Consider the following 20,114-nt stretch of genomic DNA (forward strand, 5'->3'; position numbering starts at 1 on the left):
CCCAGATCCCCCTGTATACCAGGGCACCCAGATCCCCCTGTATACCAGGGCACCCAGATCCCCCTGGCTACCAGGGCACCCAGATCCCCCTGGCTACCAGGGCACCCAAATCCCCCTGTCTACCAGGACGCCCAGATCCCCCGTCTACCAGGACGCCCAGATCCCCCTGTCTACCAGGACACCCAGATCCTCCTGTCTACCAGGACACCCAGATCCCCCTGTCTACCAGGACACCCAGATCCCCCTGTCTACCAGGACACCCAGATCCCCCTGTCTACCAGGACACCCAGATCCCCCTGTCTACCAGGACACCCAGATCCCCCTGTCTACCAGGACACCCAGATCCCCCTGTCTACCAGGACACCCAGATCCCCCTGTCTACCAGGACACCCAGATCCCCCTGTCTACCAGGACACCCAGATCCCCCTGTCTACCAGGACACCCAGATCCTCCTGTCTACCAGGGCACACAGATCCCCCTGTCTCCCAGTACGCCCATATCCCCCTGTCTACCAGGACACCCAGATCCCCCTGTATACCAGGACACCCAGATCCCCCTGTCTACCAGGACACCCAGATCCCCCTGTCTACCAGGACACCCAGATCCCCTTGTCTACCAGGACACCCAGATCCTCCTGTCTACCAGGACAGCCAGATCCCCCTGTCTAGCAGGGCACCCAGATCCCCCTGCCTACCAGGACACCCAGATCCCCCTGTCTACCAGGACACCCAGATCCCCCTGTAGACCAGGACACCCAGATCCCCCTTTCTACCAGGACACCCAGATCCCCCTGTAGACCAGGACACCCAGATCCCTCTGTCTACCAGGATACCCAGATCTCTCTGTCTACCAGGACACCCAGTTCCCCCTGTCTACCTGGACACCCAGATCCCCCTGTCTACCAGGACACCCAGATCCCCCTGTCTACCAGGACACCCAGATCCCCCTGTCTACCAGGACACCCAGATCCCCCTGTCTACCAGGACACCCAGATTCTCCTGTAGACCAGGACACCCAGATCCCCCTGTCTAGCAGGAAACCCAGATCCTCCTGTAGACCAGGGCACCCAGTTCCCCCTGTCTACCAGGACACACAGATCCCCCTGTCTCCCAGGACACCCAGTTCCCCCTGTCTACCTGGACACCCAGATCCCCCTGTCTACCAGGACACCCAGATCCCCCTGTCTACCAGGACACCCAGATCCCCCTGCCTACCAGGACACCCAGATCCCCCTGTCTACCAGGACACCCAGATCCCCCTGTCTACCAGGACACCCAGATCCCCCTGTAGACCAGGACACCCAGATCCCCCTTTCTACCAGGACACCCAGATCCCCCTGTCTACCAGGACACCCAGATCCCCCTGTCTACCAGGACACCCAGATCCCCCTGTCTACCAGGACACCCAGATCCCCCTGTCTACCAGGACACCCAGATCCCCCTGTCTACCAGGACACCCAGATCCCCCTGTCTACCAGGACACCCAGATCCCCCTGTAGACCAGGACACCCAGATCCCCCTGTCTACCAGGACACCCAGATCCCCCTGTCTACCAGGACACCCAGATCCCCTTGTCTACCAGGACACCCAGATCTCTCTGTCTACCAGGACACCCAGTTCCCCCTGTCTACCAGGACACCCAGTTCCCCCTGTCTACCTGGACACCCAGATCCCCCTGTCTACCAGGACACCCAGATCCCCTTGTCTACCAGGACATCCAGATCCCCCTGTCTACCAGGACACCCAGATCCACCTGTCTACGAGGACACCCAGATCCCCCTGTCTTCCAGGGTACACAGATCCCCCTGTCTACCAGTACGCCCAGATCCCCCTGTCTACCAGGACACCCAGATCCCCCTGTCTACCAGGACACCCAGATCCCCCTGTCTACCAGGACACCCAGATCCCCTTGTCTACCAGGACACCCAGATCCTACTGTCTACCAGGACACCCAGATCCCCCTGTCTACCAGGACACCCAGATCCCCCTGTAGACCAGGACACCCAGATCCCCCTGTCTACCAGGAAACCCAATTCCTCCTGTTGACCAGGGCACCCAGATCCCCCTGTCTACCAGGACACACAGATCCCCCTGTCTCCCAGGACCCCCAGATCCCCCTGTAGACTAGGACACTCAGATCCCCCTGTCTACCAGGACACCCAGATCCCCCTGTCTAGCAGGGCACACAGATCCCCCTGCCTACCAGGACACCCAGATCCCCCTGTCTACCAGGACACCCAGATCCCCCTGTCTACCAGGACACCCAGATCCCCTTGTCTACCAGGACACCCAGATCCTACTGTCTACCAGGACACCCAGATCCCCCTGTCTACCAGGACACCCAGATCCCCCTGTAGACCAGGACACCCAGATCCCCCTGTCTACCAGGAAACCCAATTCCTCCTGTTGACCAGGGCACCCAGATCCCCCTGTCTACCAGGACACACAGATCCCCCTGTCTCCCAGGACCCCCAGATCCCCCTGTAGACTAGGACACTCAGATCCCCCTGTCTACCAGGACACCCAGATCCCCCTGTCTAGCAGGGCACACAGATCCCCCTGCCTACCAGGACACCCAGATCCCCCTGTCTACCAGGGCACCCAGATCCCCCTGTAGACCAGGACATCCAGATCCCCCTGTAGACCAGGACACCCAGATCCCTCTGTCTTCCAGGATACCCAGATCTCTCTGTCTACCAGGACACCCAGTTCCCCCTGTCTACCTGGACACCCAGATCCCCCTGTCTACCAGGACACCCAGCTCCCCCTGTCTACCAGGACACCCAGATCCCCCTGTCTACCAGGACACCCAGATCCCCCTGTCTACCAGGACACCCAGATCCCCCTGTCTACCAGGACACCCAGATCCCCCTGTCTACCAGGACATCCAGATCCCCCTGTCTACCAGGACACCCAGATCCCCCTGTCTACCAGTACGCCCAGATCCCCCTGTCTACCAGGACACCCAGATCCCCCTGTATACCAGGACACCCAGATGCCCCTGTCTACCAGGACAACCAGATCCCCCTGTCTACCAGGACACCCAGATCCCCTTGTCTACCAGGACACCCAGATCCTCCTGTCTACCAGGACACCCAGATCCCCCTGTCGACCAGGACACATAGATCCCCCTGTAGACCAGGACACCCAGATCCCCCCCATCTACCAGCAAACCCAGATGCTCCTGTAGACCAGGGCACCCAGATTCCCCTGTCCACCAGGACACACAGATCCCCCTGTCTCCCAGGACACCCAGATCCCCCTGTAGACCAGGACACTCAGATCCCCCTGTCTACCAGGACACCCAGATCCCACTGTCTAGCAGGGCACCCAGATCCCCCTGCCTACCAGGACACCCAGATCCCCCTGTCTACCGGGACACCCAGGTCCCCCTGTAGACCAGGACACCCAGATTCCCCTGTAGACCAGGACACCCAGGTCCCTCTGTCTACCAGCATACCCAGATCTCTCTGTCTACCAGGACACCCAGATCCCCCTGTCTACCAGGACACCCAGATCCCCCTGTCTACCAGGACACCCAGATCCCCCTGTCTACCAGGACACCCAGATCTCCCTGTCTACCAGGACACCCAGATCCCCCTGGCTACCAGGACACCCAGATCCCCCTGTATACCAGGACACCCAGATACTCCTGTATACCAGGCCACCCAGATCCACCTGTCTACCAGGACATCCAGATCCCCCTGTCTACCAGGACACCCAGATCCCCCTGTCTACCAGGACACCCAGATCCCCCTGTCTACCAGGACACCCAGATCCCCCTGTCTACCAGGACACCCAGATCCCCCTGTCTACCAGGACACCGAGATCCCCCGGTCTACCAGGGCACCCAGATCCCCCTGTCTACCAGGATACCCAGATCCCCCTGTCTACCAGGACACCCAGATCCCCCTGTCTACCAGGACACCCAGATCCCCCTGTCTATCAGGACATCCAGATCCCCCTGTCTACCAGGACACCCAGATCCCCCTGTCTACCAGGACACCCAGATCCCCCTGTCTACCAGGGCACACAGATCCCCCTGTCTACCAGTACGCCCAGATTGCCCTGTCTACCAGGACACCCAGATCCCCCTGTATACCAGGACACCCAGATCCCCCTGTCTACCAGGACACCCAGATCCCCCTGTCTACCAGGACACCCAGATCCCCCTGTGTACCAGGACACCCAGATCCCCCTGTCTACCAGGACACCCTGATCCCCATGTCTACCAGGACACCCGGATCCCCCTGTCTACCAGGACATCCAGATCCCCCTGTCTACCAGGACACCCAGATCCCCCTGTCTACCAGGACACCCAGATCCCCCTGTCTACCAGGGCACACAGATCCCCCTGTCTCCCAGTACGCCCAGATCCCCCTGTCTACCAGGACACTCAGATCCCCCTGTCTACCAGGACACCCAGATCCCCCTGTCTACCAGGACACCCAGATTCCCCTGTATACCAGGACACCCAGATCCCCCTGTATACCAGGGCACCCAGATCCCCCTGTATACCAGGGCACCCAGATCCCCCTGGCTACCAGGGCACCCAAATCCCCCTGTCTACCAGGACGCCCAGATCCCCCTGTCTACCAGGACGCCCAGATCCCCCGTCAACCAGGACGCCCTGATCCCCCTGTCTACCAGGACACCCAGATCCTCCTGTCTACCAGGACACCCAGATCCCCCTGTCTACCAGGACACCCAGATCCCCCTGTCTACCAGGACACCCAGATCCCCCTGTCTACCAGGACACCCAGATCCCCCTGTCTACCAGGACACCCAGATCCCCCTGTCTACCAGGACACCCAGATCCCCCTGTCTACCAGGACACCCAGATCCCCCTGTCTACCAGGACACCCAGATCCCCCTGTCTACCAGGACACCCAGATCCTCCTGTCTACCAGGGCACACAGATACCCCTGTCTCCCAGTACGCCCATATCCCCCTGTCTACCAGGACACCCAGATCCCCCTGTATACCAGGACACCCAGATCCCCCTGTCTACCAGGACACCCAGATCCCCCTGTCTACCAGGACACCCAGATCCCCTTGTCTACCAGGACACCCAGATCCTCCTGTCTACCAGGACAGCCAGATCCCCCTGTCTAGCAGGGCACCCAGATCCCCCTGCCTACCAGGACACCCAGATCCCCCTGTCTACCAGGACACCCAGATCCCCCTGTAGACCAGGACACCCAGATCCCCCTGTCTACCAGGACACCCAGATCCCCCTGTAGACCAGGACACCCAGATCCCTCTGTCTACCAGGATACCCAGATCTCTCTGTCTACCAGGACACCCAGTTCCCCCTGTCTACCTGGACACCCAGATCCCCCTGTCTACCAGGACACCCAGATCCCCCTGTCTACCAGGACACCCAGATCCCCCTGTCTACCAGGACACCCAGATCCCCCTGTCTACCAGGACACCCAGATTCCCCTGTCTACCAGGACACCCAGATCCCCCTGTAGACCAGGACACCAGATCCCCCTTTCTACCAGGACACCCTGATCCCCCTGTAGACCAAGACACCCAGATCCCCTGTCTACCAGGACACCCAGATCCCCCTGTCTACCAGGAAACCCAGATCCTCCTGTAGACCAGGGCACCCAGATCCCCCTGTCTACCAGGACACACAGATCCCCCTGTCTCCCAGGACACCCAGATCCCCCTGTAGACCAGGACACTCAGATCCCCCTGTCTACCAGGACACCCAGATCCCCCTGTCTAGCAGGGCACCCAGATCCCCCTGTAGACCAGGACACTCAGATCCCCCTGTATACCAGGACACCTAGATCCCTCTGTACTGTTGAGTTCTGCAATCAGTCTCCTTTCAAATAATACACTGCTTTTTTATTCTTCCTGGGCAAGCCCACATTTTGCCAAATGATTCTTGATCTACTAAATCTTTGCCCACATGTTAAATCTTTCTAAATCCATCCGCAGGCTTCAGCTGTCCTTTTAACAACTGACTTTCCTACCTTGCTTTGTCTCATCAGCAAATTTAGCGCACATTTGTTCCTTTCATCCAAGTCATTGATACACATTACAAATCGTTGCAGTCCCAGCACCTTGGCACTCCACTAGGTATGGCTTGCCATCCCAAAAATAACCCATTTATCTCTACTCTCTTAGTTTACTGTTACATAACCAATCCTCTAACCATACTAGTATGTTACGCCCTACAAAAGAACTCTTACTTTGTGTAATAACTTTTGACATGGCATTTTAGCAAATGCCTTTTGGAAATCCAAGGCACACCACATCCACAGGTTCCTCTGTGTACTGTGTTTGTTACTTCCTCAAAGAACTCTGATAAATTAGTCAAATACAATTTCCCTTTCACAAAACCATGTTGGCTCTGCCTCATTGTATTACAATTTTCTAAATGTCCTGTTATTATCTCCTTGTTTAGGTTTACGGCACAAATCTTAGACCCACACTTCTCATCCTCAATCTGAATGTGAAAATTCTGTCATTTTATGATCACTCTTAGCTAGAAGTTCTTTCACTAAGGTCATAACCCTATCTCATTACATATTATCTGTTCTAAAATAGCTTACTCCCTGGTTAGTACATACTGCTCTGAGAAATTGTCCCAAATACACAATGCACTCATCTTCCAGGATACATTTGCCAATCTGATTCAGCTAATCTTTATGAAGATTAAACTCATCTATGATTATTGGAGTGCCTTCTTACAAGCTCTCATTATTTTTTCCGTACATCTATCCTACAATGTAGCTAGTGTTAGGGCTATTACTCCCGCAAGTGACTTCTTACCTTTGCTATTTCTTACCTCTACCCAAGCTGATCCTCCATCTTCATCTTTAGAACTAAGAAGTCCCTCACTACCTGAATACAGAGCAACTGCACCACTTTCTTCTAGCTCCCTGTCCTTCAAAAATGCCAAAAACCATTGCATATTTAGCTCCTAACCTTGGCCACCTTGCAACCACTTATCTGAAATGGCTATCAGTCCCTTCCTGCCACAATCTGGTTATCATTACCCATATCATTACTCCATTTTGTCGTCTTGTCCTTTCTCTTTAATGTTCCATATCTGCTGCACGTCACATGTTCCAGTCCTCCGTACACCCTGCATGTCTCTGTATGCATGAGGCTCTGACCACAACATCAATCCACCTTCCAATCAAAAATGTACAGACTGACAAGAACGGTGCACTCTGATAATTATTGCAGATGTCGAGATCAGTCTCTTCTGGGGATGGCTATTACAGCTCCATTCACCAAATTAACCCACCGATCAATCAGAAAAGGTGTTGATAGGTAATAACTGCATCATTCATATTGATAAATCCGCACGGTTGGTGAGGGGATGTGATCACAGGCATGGTGCTGCCATGGGAACTTGGTGATGTCCCAGGCGATGTGAAATCTTCTAAAAAAAAAAACTGCTTTTTCGCTGTCCTTCACCAGTTTTCTTTCCTGCTCCTGAATCATTGAATCTAAGGATATTGTTCCTCTCCGTACCCGGGTGAGGCAAGCAGGACAGTTAAAGCACAGGGAATGTTACTGCATATCCCCAGCTGATATCCACTCCTATCAGGTTTAGGGTGGTCACTGGATCAGTTTTATCCTCCCTAACTCACTTGTAGCACCTATAATTATTGCCTCTGATGCTGGGGGAAAGGCAATTATGATGCGATGAGGCAAGACTTAGGATGCATCGGATGGAGAGGAAAACTGCAGGGGATGGGCACAATGGAAATGTGGAGCTTGTTCAAGGAATAGCTACTGCGTGTCCTTGATATGTATGTACCTGTCAGGCAGGGAGGAAGTGGTCGAGCAAGGGAACCGTGGTTTACTAAAGCAGTCGAAACACTTGTCAAGAGGAAGAAGGAGGCTTATGTAAAGATGAGACATGAAGGTTTAGTTAGGGCGCTCGAGAGTTACAAGTTAGCTAGGAAGGACCTAAAGAGAGAGCTAAGAAGAGCCAGGAGGGGACATGAGAAGTCTTTGGCAGGTAGGATCAAGGATAACCCTAAAGTTTTCTATAGATATGTTAGGAATAAACAAATGACTAGGGTAAGAGTAGGGCCAGTCAAGGACAGTAGTGGGAAGTTGTGCTTGGAGTCCGAGGAGATAGGAGAGGTGCTAAATGAATATTTTTCGTCAGTATTCATACAGGAAAAAGACAATGTTGTCGATGAGAATACTGAGATTCAGGCTACTAGGCTGGAAGGACTTGAGGTTCATAAGGAGGAGGTGTCAGCAATTCTGGAAAGTGTGAAAATAGATAAGTCCCCTAGGCCGGATGGGATTTATCCAAGGATTCTCTGGGAAGCTAGGGAGGAGATTGCTGAGCCTTTGGCTTTGATCTTTAAGTCATCTTTGTCTACAAGAATAGTGCCAGAAGACTGGAGGATAGCAAATGTTGTCCCCTTGTTCAAGAAGGGGAGTAGAGACAATCCCGGTAGCTATAGACCAGTGAGCCTTACTTCGGTTGTGGGCAAAATCTTGGAAAGGTTTATAAGAGATAGGATGTATAATCATCTGGAAAGGAATAATTTGATTATAGATACTCAACATGGTTCTGTGAAGGGTAGGTCGTGCCTCACAAACTTTATTGAGTTCTTTGAGAAGGTGACCAAACAGGTGGATGAGGGTAAAGCAGTTGATGTGGTGTATATGGATTTCAGTAAAGCGTTTGATAAGGTTCTCCACGGTAGGCTACTGCAGAAAATACGGAGGCATGGGATTCAGGGTGATTTAGCAGTTTGGATCAGAAATTGGCTAGCTGGAAGAACACAAAGGGTGGTGGTTGATGGGAAATGTTCAGACTGGAGTCCAGTTACTAGTGGTGTACCACAAGGATCTGTTTTGGGGCCACTGCTGTTTGTCATTTTTATAAATGACCTGGAGGAGGGCGTAGAAGGATGGGTGAGTAAATTTGCAGATGACACTAAAGTCGGTGGAGTTGTGGACAGTGCGGAAGGATGTTACAAGTTACAGAGGGACATAGATAAGCTGCAGCGCTGGGCTGAGAGGTGGCAAATGGAGTTTAATGCAGAAAAGTGTGAGGTGATTCATTTTGGAAGGAACAACAGGAAGACAGAGTACTGGGCTAATGGTAAGATTCTTGGCAGTGTGGATGAACAGAGAGATCTCGGTGTCCATGTACATAGATCCCTGAAAGTTACCACCCAGGTTGAGAGGGTTGTTAAGAAGGCGTACGGTGTGTTAGCTTTTATTGGTAGAGGGATTGAGTTTCAGAACCATGAGGTCACGTTGCAGCTGTACAAAACTCTGGTGCGGCCGCATTTGGAGTATTGCGTGCAATTCTGGTCGCCGCATTATAGGAAGGATGTGGAAGCATTGGAAAGGGTGCAGAGGAGATTTACCAGAATGTTGCCTGGTATGAGGGAAGATCTTATGAGGAAAGGCTGAGGGACTTGAGGTTGTTTTTGTTGGAGAGAAGAAGGTTAAGAGGTGACTTAATTGAGGCATATAAGATGATCAGAGGATTGGATAGGGTGGACAGTGAGAGCCTTTTTCCTCGGATGGTGATGTCTAGCACGAGGGGACATAGCTTTAACTTGAGGGGAGATAGATATAAGACAGATGTCAGAGGTAGGTTCTTTACTCAGAGAGTAGTAAGGGAGTGGAATGCCCTACCTGCAACAGTAGTGGACTCGCCAACACTAAGGGCATTCAAATGGTCATTGGATAGACATATGGACGATAAGGGAATAGTGTAGATGGGCTTTAGAGTGGTTTCACAGGTCGGCGCAACATCGAGGGCCGAAGGGCCTGTACTGCACTGTAATGTTCTATGTTCTAAAAAAGCTCAAGAGTCTGGGATCTCTGTTCCAAGGGGGATTTTTCCCATGGTATTCAGTGCCACACAAACCCTCCCAGCCATCATTTGACTAAAAACTATATATTGCAACATTGCCCACTGCTGTTGTTTTGAGATCAGTCTCTCCCAGGGGCTCAGTGCGGGTCCTCCCTTCCATAGGCATCAGTCAGGCTATTTTGGCACAGTGTGACCCTGCCAGAGATCCCAGAACAGGGCAAGTGAATCCACTCTCAGCAAACAGCCCCTCACTTCCTCCTTCATTTCCAACAATAAAGAAACAATTTGAACATTTACCCAAAAGATTCTGGCATGCAGAGAAACAAGAGAGTTCTGAAAAGTGTTAGCTGGCTCTATATCTGTCTGGCATCAATTGGTGAGAGATTGAACAGGCTATTATTGAAAAATAAAAACAGAAGGGAGGTAATTCACCTTTCTGGAAGCCAATTTTGGCCACAGGTCCAGATCCAAATTGTTGGATTCCTCGCTCTAGACACGAGTGAATCCGCTGTGTGATAAAGTTTTTCATGCAAATTCGAAGCACCTGCATTTGTAATAATAATAGCCGATTGTCACGAGTAGGCTTCAATGAAGTTACTGTGAAAAGTCCCTCGTCGCCACATTCCGGCGCCTGTTAATCTTTGAAGACAATGGTGACAGGAAATAGTTATTTTTTAAAGATAACATTCAGCACATCACTTGGTTACCAGTCCCAGCACCACACAGGTAGAAACAGTGACAAGACAGAAAACACTGTTCAACCTCACATTCAAAACACTTCAACCGCACACCATTCTAGTATAGGTTACACTAGGGAACTTGGCAGCAGGTAATCCAATATCATAGGCCGGTTTCCCAAACTCCAACTACAAACAACCCACTTTCCAGCTGCTGGGCTAAAGTCCAAGTTCTGAAGGAAAACAACTTTGATTTCTTCGCATTCCAGCAACTCAGTTCTCTGCCTTAGTTCCTTTAATACATACTGCACACAGCCGGTTTAGATACACACGCCATCAGTCACACCCCACAGACTGTATAAACACACACCCACCATCAGTCACACCCCACAGACTGTGTAGACAAACACACCCACCATCAGTCACACCCTACAGACTGTATAGACACACACACACCCTCACACCCCATAGACTGTATAGGCACACACACACACACTCACACCCCACAGACTATTTAGATGCATACACACCATCAGTCACACACCACAGATTGTATAGCCACACACCATCAGTCACACCCCACAGATTGTATAGCCACACATCATCAGTCACACCCCACAGATTGTATAGCCACACATCATCAGTCACACCCCACAGACTATAGACACACACACCATCAATCACACCCCACAGACTGTATAGACACACACACATAATCCGTCACACCCCACAGACTGTATAGAAACACACACACAAACACCCTCACACCTCACAGACTGTATAGACACACATAATCAGTCACACCCCACAGACTGTGTAGACAGATACACCATCAGTCACACCCCACAGACTATATAGACACACACACCATCAGTCACACCCCACAGACTGTATAGACACACCCCACAGACTGTATAGGCACACATACCATCAGTCACACCCCACAGACTGTATAGACACACATCATCAGTCACACCCGACAGACTGTAGACACACACACACCATCTGTCACACCCCACAGACTGTATAGACACACACACCATCAGTCACACCCCAGACTATATAGACACACACCATCAGTCACACCCCACAGACTGTATAGACACACATACCATCAGTCACACCCCACATACTGTATAGACACACACACCATCAGTCACACCCCACAGAGTGTATAGACACACACCATCGGTCACACCCCACAGACTGTATAGACACACACCATCAGTCACACCCCACAGACTATATAGACACACACACCATCAGTCACACCCCACAGACTGTATAGACACACCCCACAGGCTGTATAGGCACACATACCATCAGTCACACCCCACAGACTGTATAGACACACAACATCAGTCACACCCGACAGACTGTAGACACACACACCATCTGTCACACCCCACAGACTGTATAGACACACACACCATCAGTCACACCCTACAGACTGTATAGACACACACACACCCTCACACCCCATAGACTGTATAGGCACACACACACACACTCACACCCCACAGACTATTTAGATGCATACACACCATCAGTCACACCCCACAGATTGTATAGCCACACACCATCAGTCACACCCCACAGATTGTATAGCCACACATCATTAGTCACACCCCACAGACTATAGACACACACACCATCAATCACACCCCACAGACTGTATAGACACACACACATAATCCGTCACACCCCACAGACTGTATAGAAACACACACACAAACACCCTCACACCTCACAGACTGTATAGACACACATAATCAGTCACACCCCACAGACTGTGTAGACAGATACACCATCAGTCACACCCCACAGACTATATAGACACACACACCATCAGTCACACCCCACAGACTGTATAGACACACCACACAGACTGTATAGGCACACATATCATCAGTCACACCCCACAGACTGTATAGACACACATCATCAGTCACACCCGACAGACTGTAGACACACACACCATCTGTCACACCCCACAGACTGTATAGACACACACACCATCAGTCACACCCCAGACTATATAGACACACACCATCAGTCACACCCCACAGACTGTATAGACACACATACCATCAGTCACACCCCACATACTGTATAGACACACACACCATCAGTCACACCCCACAGAGTGTATAGACACACACCATCGGTCACACCCCACAGACTGTATAGACACACACCATCAGTCACACCCCACATACTGTATAGACACACACCATCAGTCACACCCCACAGGCTGTATAGACACACACCATCAGTCACACCCCACAGACTGTATAGACACACACACCTTCAGTCACACCCCACATACTGTATAGACACACACATACGATCAGTCACACCCCACAGATTGTATAGACGTACACACCATCAGTCACACCCCACAGACTGTATAGACACACATATCATCAGTCACACCCTACATACTGTATAGACACACACACACCATCAGTCACACCCCAGACTGTATAGACACACACATCATCAGTCACAGCCCACAGACTGCATAGACACACACCATCAGTCACACCCCACGGACTGTACAGACACACACACATCATCTATCACACCCCACAGACTGTATAGACACACACCATCAGTCACACCCCACAGACTGTATAAACACACACCATCAGTCACACCCCACAGACTGTATAGACACACACCATCAGTCACACCCCACAGACTGTATAGACACACACCATCCGTCACAGCCCAGACTGCATAGACACACACCATCAGTCACACCCCACAGACTGTACAGACACACACACATCATCTGTCACACCCCACAGACTGTATAGAAAGTCAGTCACACCCCACAGACTGTATAGACACACACCATCAGTCACAGCCCACAGACTGCATAGACACACACCATCAGTCACACCCCACAGATTGTATAGCCACACATCATTAGTCACACCCCACAGACTATAGACACACACACCATCAATCACACCCCACAGACTGTATAGACACACACACATAATCCGTCACACCCCACAGACTGTATAGAAACACACACACAAACACCCTCACACCTCACAGACTGTATAGACACACATAATCAGTCACACCCCACAGACTGTGTAGACAGATACACCATCAGTCACACCCCACAGACTATATAGACACACACACCATCAGTCACACCCCACAGACTGTATAGACACACCCCACAGACTGTATAGGCACACATACCATCAGTCACACCCCACAGACTGTATAGACACACATCATCAGTCACACCCGACAGACTGTAGACACACACACCATCTGTCACACCCCACAGACTGTATAGACACACACACCATCAGTCACACCCCAGACTATATAGACACACACCATCAGTCACACCCCACAGACTGTATAGACACACATACCATCAGTCACACCCCACATACTGTATAGACACACACACCATCAGTCACACCCCACAGAGTGTATAGACACACACCATCGGTCACACCCCACAGACTGTATAGACACACACCATCAGTCACACCCCACATACTGTATAGACACACACCATCAGTCACACCCCACAGGCTGTATAGACACACACCATCAGTCACACCCCACAGACTGTATAGACACACACACCTTCAGTCACACCCCACATACTGTATAGACACACACATACCATCAGTCACACCCCACAGATTGTAGACGTACACACCATCAGTCACACCCCACAGACTGTATAGACACACATATCATCAGTCACACCCTACATACTGTATAGACACACACACACACACCATCAGTCACACCCCAGACTGTATAGACACACACATCATCTGTCACACCCCACAGACTGTATAGACACACACCATCAGTCACAGCCCACAGACTGCATAGACACACACCATCAGTCACACCCCACGGACTGTACAGACACACACACACATCATCTGTCACACCCCACAGACTGTATAGACACACACCGTCAGTCACACCCCACAGACGGTATAAACACACACCATCAGTCACACCCCACAGACTGTATAGACACACACCATCAGTCACACCCCACAGACTGTATAGACACACACCATCCGTCACAGCCCAGACTGCATAGACACACACCATCAGTCACACCCCACAGACTGTACAGACACACACACATCATCTGTCACACCCCACAGACTGTATAGAAAGTCAGTCACACCCCACAGACTGTATACACACCATCAGTCACAGCCCACAGACTGCATAGACACACACCATCAGTCACACCCCACAGATTGTATAGCCACACATCATTAGTCACACCCCACAGACTATAGACACACACACCATCAATCACACCCCACAGACTGTATAGACACACACACATAATCCGTCACACCCCACAGACTGTATAGAAACACACACACAAACACCCTCACACCTCACAGACTGTATAGACACACATAATCAGTCACACCCCACAGACTGTGTAGACAGATACACCATCAGTCACACCCCACAGACTATATAGACACACACACCATCAGTCACACCCCACAGACTGTATAGACACACCCCACAGACTGTATAGGCACACATACCATCAGTCACACCCCACAGACTGTATAGACACACATCATCAGTCACACCCGACAGACTGTAGACACACACACCATCTGTCACACCCCACAGACTGTATAGACACACACACCATCAGTCACACCCCAGACTATATAGACACACACCATCAGTCACACCCCACAGACTGTATAGACACACATACCATCAGTCACACCCCACATACTGTATAGACACACACACCATCAGTCACACCCCACAGAGTGTATAGACACACACCATCGGTCACACCCCACAGACTGTATAGACACACACCATCAGTCACACCCCACATACTGTATAGACACACACCATCAGTCACACCCCACAGGCTGTATAGACACACACCATCAGTCACACCCCACAGACTGTATAGACACACACACCTTCAGTCACACCCCACATACTGTATAGACACACACATACCATCAGTCACACCCCACAGATTGTATAGACGTACACACCATCAGTCACACCCCACAGACTGTATAGACACACATATCATCAGTCACACCCTACATACTGTATACACACACACACACACACCATCAGTCACACCCCAGACTGTATAGACACACACATCATCTGTCACACCCCACAGACTGTATAGACACACACCATCAGTCACAGCCCACAGACTGCATAGACACACACCATCAGTCACACCCCACGGACTGTACAGACACACACACACATCATCTGTCACACCCCACAGACTTTAGAGACACACACCGTCAGTCACACCCCACAGACTGTATAAACACACACCATCAGTCACACCCCACAGACTGTATAGACACACACCATCAGTCACACCCCACAGACTGTATAGACACACACCATCCGTCACAGCCCAGACTGCATAGACACACACATCATCTGTCACACCCCACAGACTGTATAGAAAGTCAGTCACACCCCACAGACTGTATAGACACACACCATCAGTCACAGCCCACAGACTGCATAGACACACACCATCAGTCACACCCCACGGACTGTACAGACACACACACATCATCTGTCACACCCCACAGACTGTATAGACACACACCATCAGTCACACCCCACAGACTGTATAAACACACACCATCAGTCACACCCCACAGACTGTATAGACACACACCATCAGTCACACCCCACAGACTGTATAGACACACACCATCCGTCACAGCCCAGACTGCATAGACACACACCATCAGTCACACCCCACAGACTGTACAGACACACACACATCATCTGTCACACCCCACAGACTGTATAGAAAGTCAGTCACACCCCACAGACTGTATACACACCATCAGTCACAGCCCACAGACTGCATAGACACACACCATCAGTCACACCCCACAGATTGTATAGCCACACATCATTAGTCACACCCCACAGACTATAGACACACACACCATCAATCACACCCCACAGACTGTATAGACACACACACATAATCCGTCACACCCCACAGACTGTATAGAAACACACACACAAACACCCTCACACCTCACAGACTGTATAGACACACATAATCAGTCACACCCCACAGACTGTGTAGACAGATACACCATCAGTCACACCCCACAGACTATATAGACACACACACCATCAGTCACACCCCACAGACTGTATAGACACACCCCACAGACTGTATAGGCACACATACCATCAGTCACACCCCACAGACTGTATAGACACACATCATCAGTCACACCCGACAGACTGTAGACACACACACCATCTGTCACACCCCACAGACTGTATAGACACACACACCATCAGTCACACCCCAGACTATATAGACACACACCATCAGTCACACCCCACAGACTGTATAGACACACATACCATCAGTCACACCCCACATACTGTATAGGCACACACACCATCAGTCACACCCCACAGAGTGTATAGACACACACCATCGGTCACACCCCACAGACTGTATAGACACACACCATCAGTCACACCCCACATACTGTATAGACACACACCATCAGTCACACCCCACAGGCTGTATAGACACACACCATCAGTCACACCCCACAGACTGTATAGACACACACACCTTCAGTCACACCCCACATACTGTATAGACACACACATACCATCAGTCACACCCCACAGATTGTATAGACGTACACACCATCAGTCACACCCCACAGACTGTATAGACACACATATCATCAGTCACACCCTACATACTGTATACACACACACACACACACCATCAGTCACACCCCAGACTGTATAGACACACACATCATCTGTCACACCCCACAGACTGTATAGACACACACCATCAGTCACAGCCCACAGACTGCATAGACACACACCATCAGTCACACCCCACGGACTGTACAGACACACACACACATCATCTGTCACACCCCACAGACTTTAGAGACACACACCGTCAGTCACACCCCACAGACTGTATAAACACACACCATCAGTCACACCCCACAGACTGTATAGACACACACCATCAGTCACACCCCACAGACTGTATAGACACACACCATCCGTCACAGCCCAGACTGCATAGACACACACATCATCTGTCACACCCCACAGACTGTATAGAAAGTCAGTCACACCCCACAGACTGTATAGACACACACCATCAGTCACAGCCCACAGACTGCATAGACACACACCATCAGTCACACCCCACGGACTGTACAGACACACACACATCATCTGTCACACCCCACAGACTGTATAGACACACACCATCAGTCACACCCCACAGACTGTATAAACACACACCATCAGTCACACCCCACAGACTGTATAGACACACACCATCAGTCACACCCCACAGACTGTATAGACACACACCATCCGTCACAGCCCAGACTGCAAAGACACACACCATCAGTCACACCCCACAGACTGTACAGACACACACACATCATGTCACACCCCACAGACTTTATAGAAAGTCAGTCACACCCCACAGACTGTATAGACACACACCATCAGTCACAGCCCACAGACTGCATAGACACACACCATCAGTCACACCCCACGGACTGTACAGACACACACACACATCATCTGTCACACCCCACAGACTTTAGAGACACACACCGTCAGTCACACCCCACAGACTGTATAAACACACACCATCAGTCACACCCCACAGACTGTATAGACACACACCATCAGTCACACCCCACAGACTGTATAGACACACACCATCCGTCACAGCCCAGACTGCATAGACACACACATCATCTGTCACACCCCACAGACTGTATAGAAAGTCAGTCACACCCCACAGACTGTATAGACACACACCATCAGTCACAGCCCACAGACTGCATAGACACACACCATCAGTCACACCCCACGGACTGTACAGACACACACACATCATCTGTCACACCCCACAGACTGTATAGACACACACCATCAGTCACACCCCACAGACTGTATAAACACACACCATCAGTCACACCCCACAGACTGTATAGACACACACCATCAGTCACACCCCACAGACTGTATAGACACACACCATCCGTCACAGCCCAGACTGCAAAGACACACACCATCAGTCACACCCCACAGACTGTACAGACACACACACATCATGTCACACCCCACAGACTTTATAGAAAGTCAGTCACACCCCACAGACTGTATAGACACACACATACCATCAGTCACACCCCACAGACTGTATAGACGTACACACCATCAGTCACACCCCGCAGACTGTATAGACACCCTCTATCCAGGATTCAGTCTCATACCGCGTCCAGTGGCAGTCACACTCTATCCTCCAGTCTCACCCTGTGTCCAGGACCAGTCTCATTGAATCAAGGAGTCAGTCACGCTCTGCCCCAGTGTCGGACACACTTTATCCGAGAGCCTGTCTCACTCAGTGTTTGGTGTCAACCACGTTGATTCATGGATCAGTCACACTTTATCCTGGTGTCAGTAACTCGGAATCTTCAGCAAGAAAGTTACCAGCAGTTTGTTTCATGAAACACGGCAGTTAGAATTAGGCTTACAGCCACCACCCCGGGATGCTCAAAGTTTGCAGCGGACTCACCTCAAGACGCTTGACACTGATATGCACTCGGAGGCTGCTCCTCTATTTGGTGCCACCCCACTAACCCGTTCCTCAACTGCGCTCCCACAAACTGGAGCAGATCACAGAGTGAATTGAGAGAGCGCGAATTGAGAGAGAGCAAGAGAGTAATATATCTAATAGAGACGCACTCCACTAACATAACCCAGTAACAGACAGAGCTAGCGAAGAGACTGTAATACATCTAATATAGCCGCACTCCAATACCATAATACACCCAGTAGCAGTGAGAGCTAGAGAGGAGAGTGTAATACATCTAAATGAGCCGCACTCCACTATCATAAAACACCCTGTAACAGAGAGAGCTCAAGAGAAGAATGTAATACATCTAATAGAGCCACACTCTACTACCATAATACATCCAGTTGCAGAGAGTGAGCGAGGAGAGTGTAATGCATCTAAAAGAGCCACACTCCATTACCGTAATACACCCTGTTACAGAAGGAGAGCTAAAGAGAAGAATGTAATACATCTAATAGATCTGCAATCCACTACCATAATACACCCAGTTACAAAGAAAGTGAGGGGAGGGTAATAAATCTAATAGAGCCGCACTCCATTATTGTAATACATCCCAGACAGGGTAGATGCGGGGAAGATGTTACCAATGATGGGTGTGTCCAGAACCAGGGCTCACAGGCTGAGGATTCAGGGTAAACCATTTCGGACAGAGATAAGGAGAAACTTCTTCACACAAAGAGTGGTGAGCCTGTGGAATTCATTACCACAGGAAGTAGTTGATGCTAAAACTTTGAATATATCCAAGAGGCAGCTGGATATAGCACTTGGGGAGAATGGGATCAAAGGCTATGGGGAGAAAGCAGGATTAGGCTATTGAGTTGGATGATCAGCCATGGTCGTGATGAATGGCGGAGCAGGCTTGAAGGGCCAAAAGGCCTCCTCCTGCTCCTATCTTCTATGTA

General features: G+C 50.8%; 1 protein-coding gene across 2 annotated transcripts in view; it reads right to left on the reverse strand.

The window, feature by feature from the left end:
* The window catches only part of LOC140430963 (tumor protein p53-inducible protein 11-like), a 235,251-nt gene extending 215,917 nt beyond the window's left edge, over positions 1–19,334 (reverse strand). Inside the window, exon 1 of one of the 2 annotated variants that reach the window (XM_072518811.1) lies at positions 19,153–19,334. The gene's annotated coding sequence lies outside the window, so the exon portion shown is untranslated. Of the gene's footprint in view, positions 1–10,257; positions 10,368–19,152 lie in introns of those variants that run through there. The other variant, XM_072518812.1, reaches the window with a different exon arrangement.
* Positions 19,335–20,114: the final 780 nt, after the last annotated feature.

Source organism: Scyliorhinus torazame, chromosome 10 (assembly GCF_047496885.1).
Source record: "Scyliorhinus torazame isolate Kashiwa2021f chromosome 10, sScyTor2.1, whole genome shotgun sequence".
Lineage (NCBI taxonomy): Eukaryota > Metazoa > Chordata > Chondrichthyes > Carcharhiniformes > Scyliorhinidae > Scyliorhinus > Scyliorhinus torazame.